Source organism: Sinohyriopsis cumingii, chromosome 1, assembly GCF_028554795.1.
Source record: "Sinohyriopsis cumingii isolate HCF-2022 chromosome 1, ASM2855479v2, whole genome shotgun sequence".
Taxonomy (NCBI): Eukaryota; Metazoa; Mollusca; class Bivalvia; order Unionida; family Unionidae; genus Sinohyriopsis; species Sinohyriopsis cumingii.
Window position 1 is genome coordinate 124,319,657 of NC_142961.1, and position 13,441 is coordinate 124,333,097.

Sequence of the window (13,441 nt, forward strand, 5' to 3'; positions counted from 1 at the left end):
CAGCTTTTGGTAAATCTTGTAAAATGCGTTATGCATGGTTTCATTATATTCTTGGCTTAAACAAGTGCGAAGTGTGTGTGTGTGTGTGTGTGATATTTACCCCGACCCAGAGTAGCCCAGTTTGAAACATGTATAATCAAGGTAATTCTGACGGGTCATTGTTTGATGTCGAACATTGCCGAAGGCTAGCACTAATCCGTTACGTAAGACTGTTGTGGCTAGAATAGAAGAACCGGACATCGGAGTTGCGAGGCGCCCGATAGCCAATTATCACCTAGGTGTCGAAATGTTTCCAAGATCGAAAGAAATTGCCTGAAGAAGTGGGAGTGTCCTAACTTCTTTCCCCTGCAAACAGACAGGCAGGTTGAACTGGCCGCTAAGACGATTGGACAGGGGCACAGCGCCACCCAATCAGAATCGAGATGGGGGGAGACCTTGATTTGGGTAGAATGATATCCCTGCGTTTTCCGGCAAAAGTTAGTTCGCTGAGAGAAATTACCCAGAGAAGAGGTTAGCGTAACTCCGAATAGCCATTCGTTATTGGCGGGAAAATCTTAGAGCGGGAAGGTCTAAGTACAGAAAGCTTCAAACGGTCAGTAGATATTTGTTCGGTCTTTGTGGAATGCGACTGCATTTTAATTGTAGGTCGTATGTATACTTTATTAGTACTAGAATCGTAGTACGAAGAATTACTTTGTTTTGTTAATATGTTTGCATATTTTGAAGAAATGAGTTGATATTTGTAAAGAATTATATAGCTTGCCAGCCGTCGTAAGAGTTAATATTGTAATTTTCTATGTGGGTATTTTATAGTAGACTAACACATATGTTCATATGATTATAGATTTTGCCATTGTTGAATATTTGTAATGTACAGACATGCGTCTGATTTTGTCAGATTGTAGTACGATGAGATTAAATATATATGTGTATATACTGACGTGACGCAATGTACTGATGTCTGTATAACAATTCGCTGATACTGTGTTATTACGCCATTGTTTACCCTGCAAGAAGTGTGTGGGAATTTCAATGTGTATGCATGCGTGGCCGAAACAGTGACAGCTATCTGATGGTTAATTGTCGTTAGAGTGTGAGGTGAGGTTCGATAAAACATTTGTTAACGCCTTGTGGTTTTTCACAGGAAGCTTTGAGGGACAGACCAGTTAAAGTTTGGTCCCGTTGTCTCGGATAGAGAGACGGAGGAAAGGAGGGGAGAAGAGGGTGGAGTTGAAGTCTGGAAGCGGAATTGGAGGAGGAGATAATAGAGAGGGAAAGGAGAAGAAAGGAGAAGTTGAAGTCTGGAGCGAAGCTGGAGGAGATAGTAGAGAGGAAACAGAGACAAAGAAGGAGTTAGAGGAACGGAAGAAGGAAGAATCAGCGGGAAGAAATAGATGAGTAGATGCAAGGACAGGGGGAAAATCGAACTCACACTGTAAATCACGGGATGAATTAGGCTGTCACTTGGTCGAGGGAAAGACGAGTGATTGGAAGTTATCGTTTTTAAATTATCACATTTATTAAATTGTTATTGATTGAATTTCATCTTCGTGTTCTCTATAATTTAACCGTCGGCATTGCTGACCGGGGGCTCAGAGCTGTAAATCTACATCATCACTAATTTAACTTTCTAACCTAACGAGCCAGGGTGGAACTTTCAATTTAATTTAATTAAATTATATTGGGAGAACCCCACCCCAATACGACAGAACGTCACAGTGTGTGTGTGTGACAGAGAGAGAGAGAGAGAGAGATTTGGGTTTTTAACGTAGCTTGACAATATTTCAGTCATATCGCTACAATGTCTGCACTGTGGCACTTTGTAGTGATGTCTAGCAATAGGGCATCACACCACAGACATGTAGCATATTGTCCCACCCAGTCACATTATCCTGACACCAGGCCGACCAGTCCTAAGGCCAACCTCTTAATGTTGAGCGCCAAACGAGGCAGCTGCTAGTACCATTTTTATAAGTCTTTGGCGACCTCCTGCATCAGATGCGGACGCCCTAACCACTAGGCCACCGGAGCGGCCTAAACAAGTGCTAATTATTCAGCTAAACAGTGTAAATAAAATATATATTTTCGTAAAACGCCCTAAACAAAGTAGAAAATAATAAAGTAGCATACACCATCTAAGCCTTTTGAAACTAGTGATGTTATTTTCACTTTTTATTGGCTCTCGTTGCCTTACCTGACAATTTGGAAGGGTATCCAGTACCTAAATAACACTACTGTGTGACGCATTTAGAGATGTCTCATCGTAAATTAATTTTGGCTCCATTTTACATATCATCCTCTAAAAGCTATTATTTGCATTTTATTAACATTTGCGATCAGTTTCAATTTGTCAGGGAGATTATTTAGCGTATCAGAGAATAAGGCAAAGTAATCGACGTAAAGTAATACAAGAACTTACAAGCGTATATGCTCACACCAGAGCGATTGATAGACAAGTTCTTTTGTAAGTAATTTAAAAACATATCCAAAAGTGTTGATGATTATACGCAACTTGTGAAACACCTAACGGACTGTTAAATATAGAAGTAAAAGCATTTCAGGAAGAGATGCAAAATTTCACACCGGTAAATTACTTGCAACATCAAGACCACTGTGGTATTCACTCTAGATTTTGTTCACAATTGATAAGAAATATATTCTAAACTCCAACTGTCTACGACTTAAAAAAACAAACAAATTTCAAACATTTCGTGAAAATTTAACGTAACCAGTTTTACAAGTGTAAAATTATTGCATTTTAATATATATATATATATATAGATATATATATTGCTTTACATGGCATAAAAGCTACGCATTGCTGACCAAATTTCTTAAGTAATAGTTAAATTAAATATATCATCTGTAAATAATCTGTATATATCAGAATATAACACTTCATTTGCATTATGTATATCATCTGTACCTACGCCATGTTCAATGTCACACACTTCATTAAGTGTCATCTGTACCTACACCATGTTCAAAGTCACACACTTCATTAAGCATATGGACCCACACCATGCTCAAAGTCACACACTTCATTAAGTGTATCATCTGTACCCACACCATGCTCAAAGTCACACACTTCATTAAGCATATGGACCCACACCATGCTCAAAGTCACACACTTCATTAAGTGTATCATCTGTACCCACGCCATGTTCAAAGTCACACACTTCATTAAGTGTATCATCTGTACCCACACCATGCTCAAAGTCACACACTTCATTAAGTGTATCATCTGTACCCACACCATGCTCAGTCACCCACTTCATTGAGTGTATCATCTGTACCCACACCATGTTCAAAGTCACACACTTCATTAAGTGTATCATCTGTATCCACACCATGCTCAAAGTCACACACTTCATTAAGTGTATCATCTGTACCCACACCATGCTCAAAGTCACCCACTTCATTAAGTGTATCATCTGTACTCACACCATGTTCAAAGTCACCCACTTCATTAAGTGTATCATCTGTATCCACACCATGTTCAAAGTCACACACTTCATTAAGCATATGGACCCAAACCATGCTCAAAGTCACACACTTCATTAAGTATATCATCTGTACCCACACCATGCTCAAAGTCACACACTTCATTAAGTATACAAGGAGTGAGTTGTAGAGCCTATCATAAACCAGCTGCATTTATTCTTTATTTGAATCACTATATATATATATATATATATATATATATATATATATATATATATATATATATATATATATATATATATATATATATATATATATAATATTTCAACGTAAATATATATTTGTCTCAGTAATATTATGGAGTTTGAAAGATTATCTGCAATTGAACCTTCCAAATCTAGATTTGATCTTGACAGGATAACTCCTGACCCACGAAGACGAGCTCTGGTTGATCTGACGGAAACTCTGATTGAAAGTATTCGTAATGCTATAATGCTAAAGAAGAATTTCGTATAGATGACGCAACTCATGTGTGGTCAACGTTCAAAATCGTACACAACAACGATGGTGTCGATGCTACAATGAACGACCAACGAGCAGCGACGATTATTAATGATCTCGACAATCAAATATACTTTTCAGAGTAAAGTTTATTAAGGAAGTAGACGATACTTCGATTATCAGTGACAAACGTGATTCTGTCCTTCATAATGACAATCGCCGTATTAAGTAAAACTTCCAAACCAGGAATGTTGACTGGTATTGACAAATCGTATTATGAAAGAGCATATCCCGTAACCGTGGTTGTTTATGGAATTTATTCGATAAATGGTATACAAAGCGTTCATGATCTAAAACCGATGAAATTTTCGTCCTTGACTTTGTCAAGGCTAAATTGTGTAGCCGAACGAGTAAAGGAACATTTTACAAATGCGATCTTGGAAATGGTTTAGCAGATTAGTGACGTGAAACAATAAACAAATGGGCTAAGTCAGTCTATGATAAAGGAGCTACAATAAACGATGCTGCTGAATAAGGAAACAAATTAATATTCCCAATAACTGTAAGAACAATAACCGGAGAGATTATGTAAGAATCAAAGTATAAATCAAAAGGAGCTTCGATTGAAATTATTCATCATAATGCGCATGGGTGGACTAATGCAGTAACAATATTTCCACGAAATCGAATTATTTTATTTATTAATCAGATTAGTAAATGTGATCCTGTATCTGTATGGTTGTTTCAAAGCTCTGAAGATGATAGTGATATGATAAGGCCTGATGGGAGCATCTGTATCGAAGAAAAGGGCAGATTTGATTAGTTTGTAAGACCTAATGGTGAGATTTATCGAACAGAATTTCTTCATACAAAAATAAAACATCTTGCATCAAAATATACTCATGACGATGTCATACATGAAAAGTTACTCAGTAATTGTTTTACGATTCCATCAGTCGCGGCTCATTTTGCTAGAGAGAACATTCCGTGGAAGCCTACGAGGTTTGATTTTCTCAATGATATAATATCGAAAAGTGTCGAATACGGACATGATGGATTTTGGGATACCAGATACGATTATAAGGCTGTTATCTCGGTTGATATGGTTGCATGCTATCCCGGAAGGTTTCTTGGAATGGGAGAATGTTCTAAGCATTTTGAGTGATTTGGACATCCAACACACGAGATGACCATAGTATCGATAAACGGACCATTGCCAGATTTTGACTGGATTCGCTTGTATCGAGTCATTTAAGTTTGCTGAAAATCTTCATCCGATTTATTATGACTGGTTTGACAAATATTATTACGATATATGCTTGATGTAAAAATACTATCATTGTTAACAGTAAGTGAAGCAATTATATCATATCGTCCGCAGAAAGAAATTTGGTTACCAAAACAAAAGAAATATTCTGATGATAAAAATCTTGATATAACTGATTTTGAGAATAAAATAGGAAAAGATCTTGGCAGAAAAAAATGATCGGTAAATTCACTCAAGGAGGATCATATGATATAAACGACATTGTACAAGACTGATTATGGATGATGCTAAACCATATTGTATAATTGCTGATGCAACGAATAGAAATACGTTTAAAAGTCGAAATAATGTTAATTTATCAGACGGAACTAAATTAGATACAATTGTGAGTTATACTGATGGTGAATCACCGCAGTTTACTCATTTATGATCTTCAATGCTTGCGTACGTTTCGATAAATCTATTATCGATGATAAATAGGGTTTCTGAGTTTGCTGTCAGAGTCGCAACGGATTCATTTTATATCAATAAAAAGTACAGGATTGCTAGAACAGCTACATATCGGCACTTATGCATCATGGGGTGAATGGAGAATAAAACAAGAAAATATGCTTAATTATTCCGAATCCGCCGACGTTGAAATTAAGGATATTTATTACCAAAAAAAGCAAATATCAAAATTGTCATCTGCACCAGCTGTATATGATCCTGTAGCTAGACATAAAACAATTTATCTCAATGGGCCTTGAGGTTCTGTTAAAACAACTCGTGTGATTGAATTTTTCGTAATTTTGATAAAGTTGTATTAACACCTACACACAGACTCGTAAGAGAAATGAAAGAAAGAAATATTAAATTATGCACTTATCATAAATTCTTTCGATGGAGGGGAGATAAATGGACTCGTTAACGAATGGGAGAGAAATATGTTCCAAGGATTATTGTTTGGGATGAAATATGCACTGTTTCATTAGAAACGTTAAAACTATTTCTTGTTTGGTTATTGCAAAAATTACTGCTGTAATAATGTGTGGCGATCATGATCAACCATCGCCTTTTGTTGGATCATCTCCACATAAATGGCTGAGGAATTTTGTAGATTATTATGAAGAAATAACAGATGATCATAGAGCACTTGATCCAGAATTAAGAGAGCTTAAGAAATTATTCAGACTACAACCGAATAAAATTCAATGTGAAATAATGCGTTAAATAATTTCAGAAACTCCTATTAGCAAATTTTGAAATTTATGGAGACGAAATGATTTGACAGTTGCAAGTAGAAAGATAGTTCGTGATACACTTCAACAACAATTATTTATGTTACATAAAGAATTTTTTTAAATCTACCTGTACCATTGTGTTATCGACTAGCAGATACGCGACGACAAAATATTGACGTTGATATACAAGGATCGTCAGAGAAACAAAATCTTGTATTAAAATGATATTGTTTTAGTTCCTGTCGGTGTTGTTGAGAGCGCGTTAACTATGGACAAAACTCCATGGACGCTAGGATACGCAATGACAATTCATTCATCACTAGGATTAACCATCTCTGACACAAATGATTGGATCGTCGGTGATCGTATCGAATGGGCAAATTTAGTTTATCTGGCAGTGTCTCGAGTCAGAAGAATATCTCAGTTGCGGAGAATAGTCATAGACTTCACAGAAAATAATGGTCAAATTCAGAAAACTAATGATAATATAGTAAGAAACAAATTAGTTATGAACATTGTGACAAAAAAATAAGCGCGACATTGATCTCGTTGCTGAATTTATCATGACATTAAAACAACAACAGAATAATCATTGTGCGAGCTGTAACACAGTAATGTTGTGGCAATATTTAAATAATAATCCAAGACAATTTATCGTAGACAGAGTCAATAGTAGTCTTGGTAATACACGCGAAAATGTAATGCTGACCTGTCTTGAATGTAATCGACGTCGAGGTGCTAGTTTACAAAAGTGAATGCGGTGGTAATTGTGTGTCTTCATGAATTACTTGTAACTGTTCACGTACAAATCCACGTTGAGGAGCAGTTGAATCTAATCTGTAGATTGCAGGTCTAACCGTGGATCTTACCACGCTAGAAATTTTATGTGTCGGAATACTCCAAATAGGATCAGTCGTTCTTTTTTATTTCTCCACCTTCAAGTTTACCAGGTTCATATAAATATCTTACAGTCACATTACCTAGTACTGGTCGTTTTGAAAAGTCATGTCGTTGTATTGGTATGTGGGTCTTTTTTGTTGTAATTGCATTAATGGGTTTCATGGCAGTTGTTCGAGTAATTTCATTATTTAAAGCAGCTATCACACTTGGTAATCTTGCAACCTATTCTCGAGATATCATATCTTTCTGAATTATTTCCTTCGCATATTGATATCCAAATAACCGCCCAGCAAGTGTTCGATTAAATCGTTCAACAATTGCCTGACCACGATGAATTGCAGTATGTCCTCGTCTAATTTTGACATTATGTTTTTTCATCAGAGATGATACTGCACCAAAAAAGTCCTTGCCAGGATCAACCTGAAGTAACTGTGGCCATCGCAAGGGTCCTCGTTGATAAATTCATTCAAAAGCAGATATAACTTCAGATGCTGTTTTAGTTGATAACGGCTCTGCTTCCTTATATTTACTTGCAACGTCAACGACAGTCAACGCGTATTTGTACGTACGTGATTGACGTCTACCGATTTTGAACTTCATTAGGAGTGCTGACATCAAAATGTGCATGCTGAATTTGTTTAGGTGGTGGTAGATACATTTGCCATAGTGCCTGTCCTGGTAACCATTTTTCAGCAACAGAACGTGTAACATTTGCTGCATCAGCAAGTTTACTAATCGCTGCTCTACCCCTCAAATATCCTCCTGTTCTATAATAAATCGATTCCATTATTTTAATAATCGGTTGATTAATTACCAGCTCCAAATACTAGTTTACCTTTCACCGCAGATCTTATCAACCAATTATCTAATGATTCTCTGAAAGAATTTTTTTTATGGAATTTAACGAGTGAATCAACTTCACGTCTGCAATATGTCGTTGTTGCGGATCTGGATTTTTATGAGCTACGTCATGAACATGACATTCTTGATCAATAGTATTTATTGGATACTCTCCAGGTCTTGGATGATCTCGCTCGTGAAGTTGGATATCAAGTCGGGTTCCAGGACCACAATAACTATATCCTGGAAGATGATTTTCTCCTGGATATTTAGCCCATGGAGTTCCTGGTAATTTTCCTAATGAAGCAGAGATATCACCACATATTTTATTATTAGAAATAAATTTATCTTTTTGTACCACATTTTACACATTTACCTGTAAGTGCACGCTTTTTATTTTTTGTTATTATTGTTGTTAATCCACTTGTGGGGGTGGATGCCCTACATCGAACACAATATAAATCCATATTATTTATTATATTTGTATAACATGGATGTTATTGATTTCTCAGCGACACGAAAGCAAGAGCCAGTAAAACATCATTCAGCGCTAGGAAATTCTATCAGAGCAATTATCATAGGTCCATCTGTGTCTGGTAAAACGTGATTTATGTTACTCAGCAATATACACAAATACCTAAAGTGATCAGAAATAACTAATATTTTAGTTGTGTTTAACGGAGGCGATACACATACTCTGCCAAACATTCATCAAACGACAAAGATATAGTAACAAATCAACCAACCCAATTAGAGAAACTCTCGGTTTTAGTTAGAGGCTTCGGTTTGACGTTATTGACCTTATTTTTTTTTCTTTCGTAGGAAGCTTTATTTTTCAAAAACTGACCTTCCATCAAGTGGTCTATTCTCTATGCTGCTAAGCATATTATTTGTGTCCACACCATGTTCAAATCACACGCTTCATTAAGTATATCATCTATACCCACACCATGTTCAAAGTCACACTTCAGTTATGTATATCATCTGTACCCACACCATGTTCAAAGTCACACTTCATTTATGTATATCATCTGTACCCACACCATGTTCAAGTCACACGCTTCAGCAAGTATATAATTTGTACCTAGCTGTACACCATGTCCATAGTCCTACACTTCACTGAGTATGTCATCAATAACAACACCATGTTCATAGTGATATTGTTCAATGAGCATATCCTCTATCACTAGACCATGTTTCGAGTCCTACACTTCACTGAGTATGTCATCTGTATCTAGACCATGCTCATCGTGTTACTGTTCACTGAGCATGTCATCTGTCACAATTTGTTATGTCCTATACTTCATTGAGCATGTCATCAGTAACAACACCATGTTTATAGTGATATTGTTCAGTGAGCATATCTTCTATCATTAGACCATGTTTCGAGTCCTACACTTCACTGAGCATGTTATCTGTAACTACACCATTTGTATAGTCCTATACTTCATTGAGCATGTCATCAGTAACTACGACATGTTCATAGTCCTACACTTCACTGAACATGTCATATGCAACCACACCATGTGCATAGTCCTACACTTCACTGAGCATGTCGTCTGTAAGTACACCATGTTCATAGTCCTACACTTCACTGAACATGTCATATGCAATCACACCATGTTCATAGTCCTATACTTCACTGAGCATGTCATCTGTAAGTACACCATGTTCATAGTCCTATACTTCACTGAGCATGTCATCTGTAAGTACACCATGTTCATAATCCTATACTTCACTGAGCATGTCATCTGTAAGTACACCATGTTCATAGTCCTATACTTCACTGAGCATGTCATCTGTAACTACACCATGTTCATAGTCCTACACTTCACTGAGCATGTCATATATCACTACACTATGTTTCGAGTCCTACCCTTCATTCGCATTAAGTATATCACCTGTCACTACACCATGTTTTAGTTCGTTTGTAAAAGTGAAATAGAAATCAAATGTAGCTACACCATGTTCATAGTCATATACTTCACTGAGCATGTCATCTGTAAGTACACCATGTTCATAGTCCTACACTTCACTGAGCATGTCATCTGCAACCACACCATGTGCATAGTCCTACACTTCACTGAGCAGGTCATCTGTAAGTACACCATGTTCATAGTCCTATACTTCACTGAGCATGTCATCTGTAACTACACCATGTTCATAGTCCTATACTTCACTGAGCATGTCATCTGTAACTACACCATGTTCATAGTCCTACACTTCACTGAGCAGGTCATCTGTAAGTACACCATGTTCATAGTCCTACACTTCACTGAGCATGTCATCTGTAAGTACACCATGTTCGTAGTCCTACACTTCATTGAGCATGTCATCTGTAACTACACCATGTTCATAGTCCTACACTTCACTGAGCATGTCATCTGTAAGTACACCATGTTCATAGTCCTATACTTCACTGAGCAGGTCATCTGTAGCTACACCATGTTCATAGTCCTATACTTCATTGAGCATGTCATCTGTAAGTACACCATGTTCATAGTCCTATACTTCATTGAGCATGTCATCTGTAAGTACACCATGTTCATAGTCCTATACTTCATTGAGCATGTCATCTGTAAGTACACCATGTTCATAGTCCTATACTTCATTGAGCATGTCATCTGTAGCTACACCATGTTCATAGTCCTATACTTCACTGAGCAGGTCATCTGTAAGTACACCATGTTCATAGTCCTATACTTCATTGAGCATGTCATCTGTAAGTACAACATGTTCATAGTCCTATACTTCATTGAGCAGGTCATCTGTAAGTACACCATGTTCATAGTCCTATACTTCACTGAGCATGTCATCTGTAACTACACCATGTTCATAGTCCTACACTTCACTGAGCAGGTCATCTGTAAGTACACCATGTTCATAGTCCTACTCTTCACTGAGCATGTCATCTGTAAGTACACCATGTTCGTAGTCCTACACTTCATTGAGCATGTCATCTGTAACTACACCATGTTCATAGTCCTACACTTCACTGAGCATGTCATCTGTAAGTACACCATGTTCATAGTCCTATACTTCACTGAGCAGGTCATCTGTAGCTACACCATGTTCATAGTCCTATACTTCATTGAGCATGTCATCTGTAAGTACACCATGTTCATAGTCCTATACTTCATTGAGCATGTCATCTGTAAGTACACCATGTTCATAGTCCTATACTTCATTGAGCATGTCATCTGTAAGTACACCATGTTCATAGTCCTATACTTCATTGAGCATGTCATCTGTAGCTACACCATGTTCATAGTCCTATACTTCACTGAGCAGGTCATCTGTAAGTACACCATGTTCATAGTCCTATACTTCATTGAGCATGTCATCTGTAAGTACAACATGTTCATAGTCCTATACTTCATTGAGCAGGTCATCTGTAAGTACACCATGTTCATAGTCCTATACTTCATTGAGCATGTCATCTGTAGCTACACCATGTTCATAGTCCTATACTTCACTGAGCAGGTCATATGTAAGTACACCATGTTCATAGTCCTATACTTCATTGAGCATGTCATCTGTAAGTACACCATGTTCATAGTCCTACACTTCACTGAGCATGTCATCTGTAAGTACACCATGTTCATAGTCCTATACTTCATTGAGCATGTCATCTGTAAGTACATCATGTTCATAGTCCTATACTTTATTGAGCATGTCATCTGTAGCTACACCATGTTCATAGTCCTACACTTCACTGAGCATGTCATCTGTAAGTACACCATGTTCATAGTCCTATACTTCACTGAGCATGTCATCTGTAAGTACACCATGTTCATAGTCCTATACTTCACTGAGCATGTCATCTGTAGCTACACCATGTTCATAGTCCTATACTTCATTGAGCAGGTCATCTGTAAGTGCACCATGTTCATAGTCCTATACTTCACTGAGCATGTCATCTGTAAGTACACCATGTTCATAGTCCTATACTTCACTGAACATGTCATCTGCAACCACACCATGTGCATAGTCCTACACTTCACTGAACATGTCATCTGTAGCTACACCATGTTCATAGTCCTATGCTTCACTGAGCATGTCATCTGTAAGTACACCATGTTCATAGTCCTATACTTCATTGAACATGTCATCTGCAACCACACCATGTACATAGTCCTATACTTCACTGAGCATGTCATCTGTAAGTACACCATGTTCATAGTCCTATACTTCACTGAGCATGTTATCTGTAAGTACACCATGTTCATAGTCCTATACTTCACTGAGCATGTCATCTGTAACTACACCATGTTCATAGTCCTATACTTCACTGAGCATGTCATCTGTAAGTACACCATGTTCATAGTCCTATACTTCACTGAGCATGTCATCTGTAAGTACACCATGTTCATAGTCCTATACTTCATTGAATATGTCATCTGCAACCACACCATGTACATAGTCCTATACTTCACTGAGCATGTCATCTGTAAGTACACCATGTTCATAGTCCTATACTTCACTGAGCATGTCATCTGTAACTACACCATGTTCATAGTCCTATACTTCACTGAGCATGTCATCTGTAACTACACCATGTTCATAGTCCTACACTTCACTGAGCAGGTCATCTGTAAGTACACCATGTTCATAGTCCTATACTTCATTGAGCAGGTCATCTGTAAGTACACTATGTTCATAGTCCTATACTTCACTGAGCATGTCATCTGTAAGTACACCATGTTCATAGTCATATACTTCACTGAACATGTCATCTGCAACCACACCATGTGCATAGTCCTACACTTCACTGAACATGTCATCTGTAGCTACACCATGTTCATAGTCCTATACTTCACTGAGCATGTCATCTGTAAGTACACCATGTTCATAGTCCTATACTTCACTGAGCATGTCATCTGTAAGCACACCATGTTCATAGTCCTATACTTCATTGAACATGTCATCTGCAACCACACCATGTACATAGTCCTATACTTCACTGAGCATGTCATCTGTAACTACACCATGTTCATAGTCCTATACTTCACTGAGCATGTCATCTGTAAGTACACCATGTTCATAGTCCTATACTTCACTGAGCATGTCATCTGTAAGTACACCATGTTCATAGTCCTATACTTCACTGAGCATGTCATCTGTAACTACACCATGTTCATAGTCCTATACTTCACTGAGCATGTCATCTGTAACTACACCATGTTCATAGTCCTATACTTCACTGAGCATGTCATCTGTAACTACACCATGTTCATAGTCCTACACTTCACTGAGCAGGTCATCT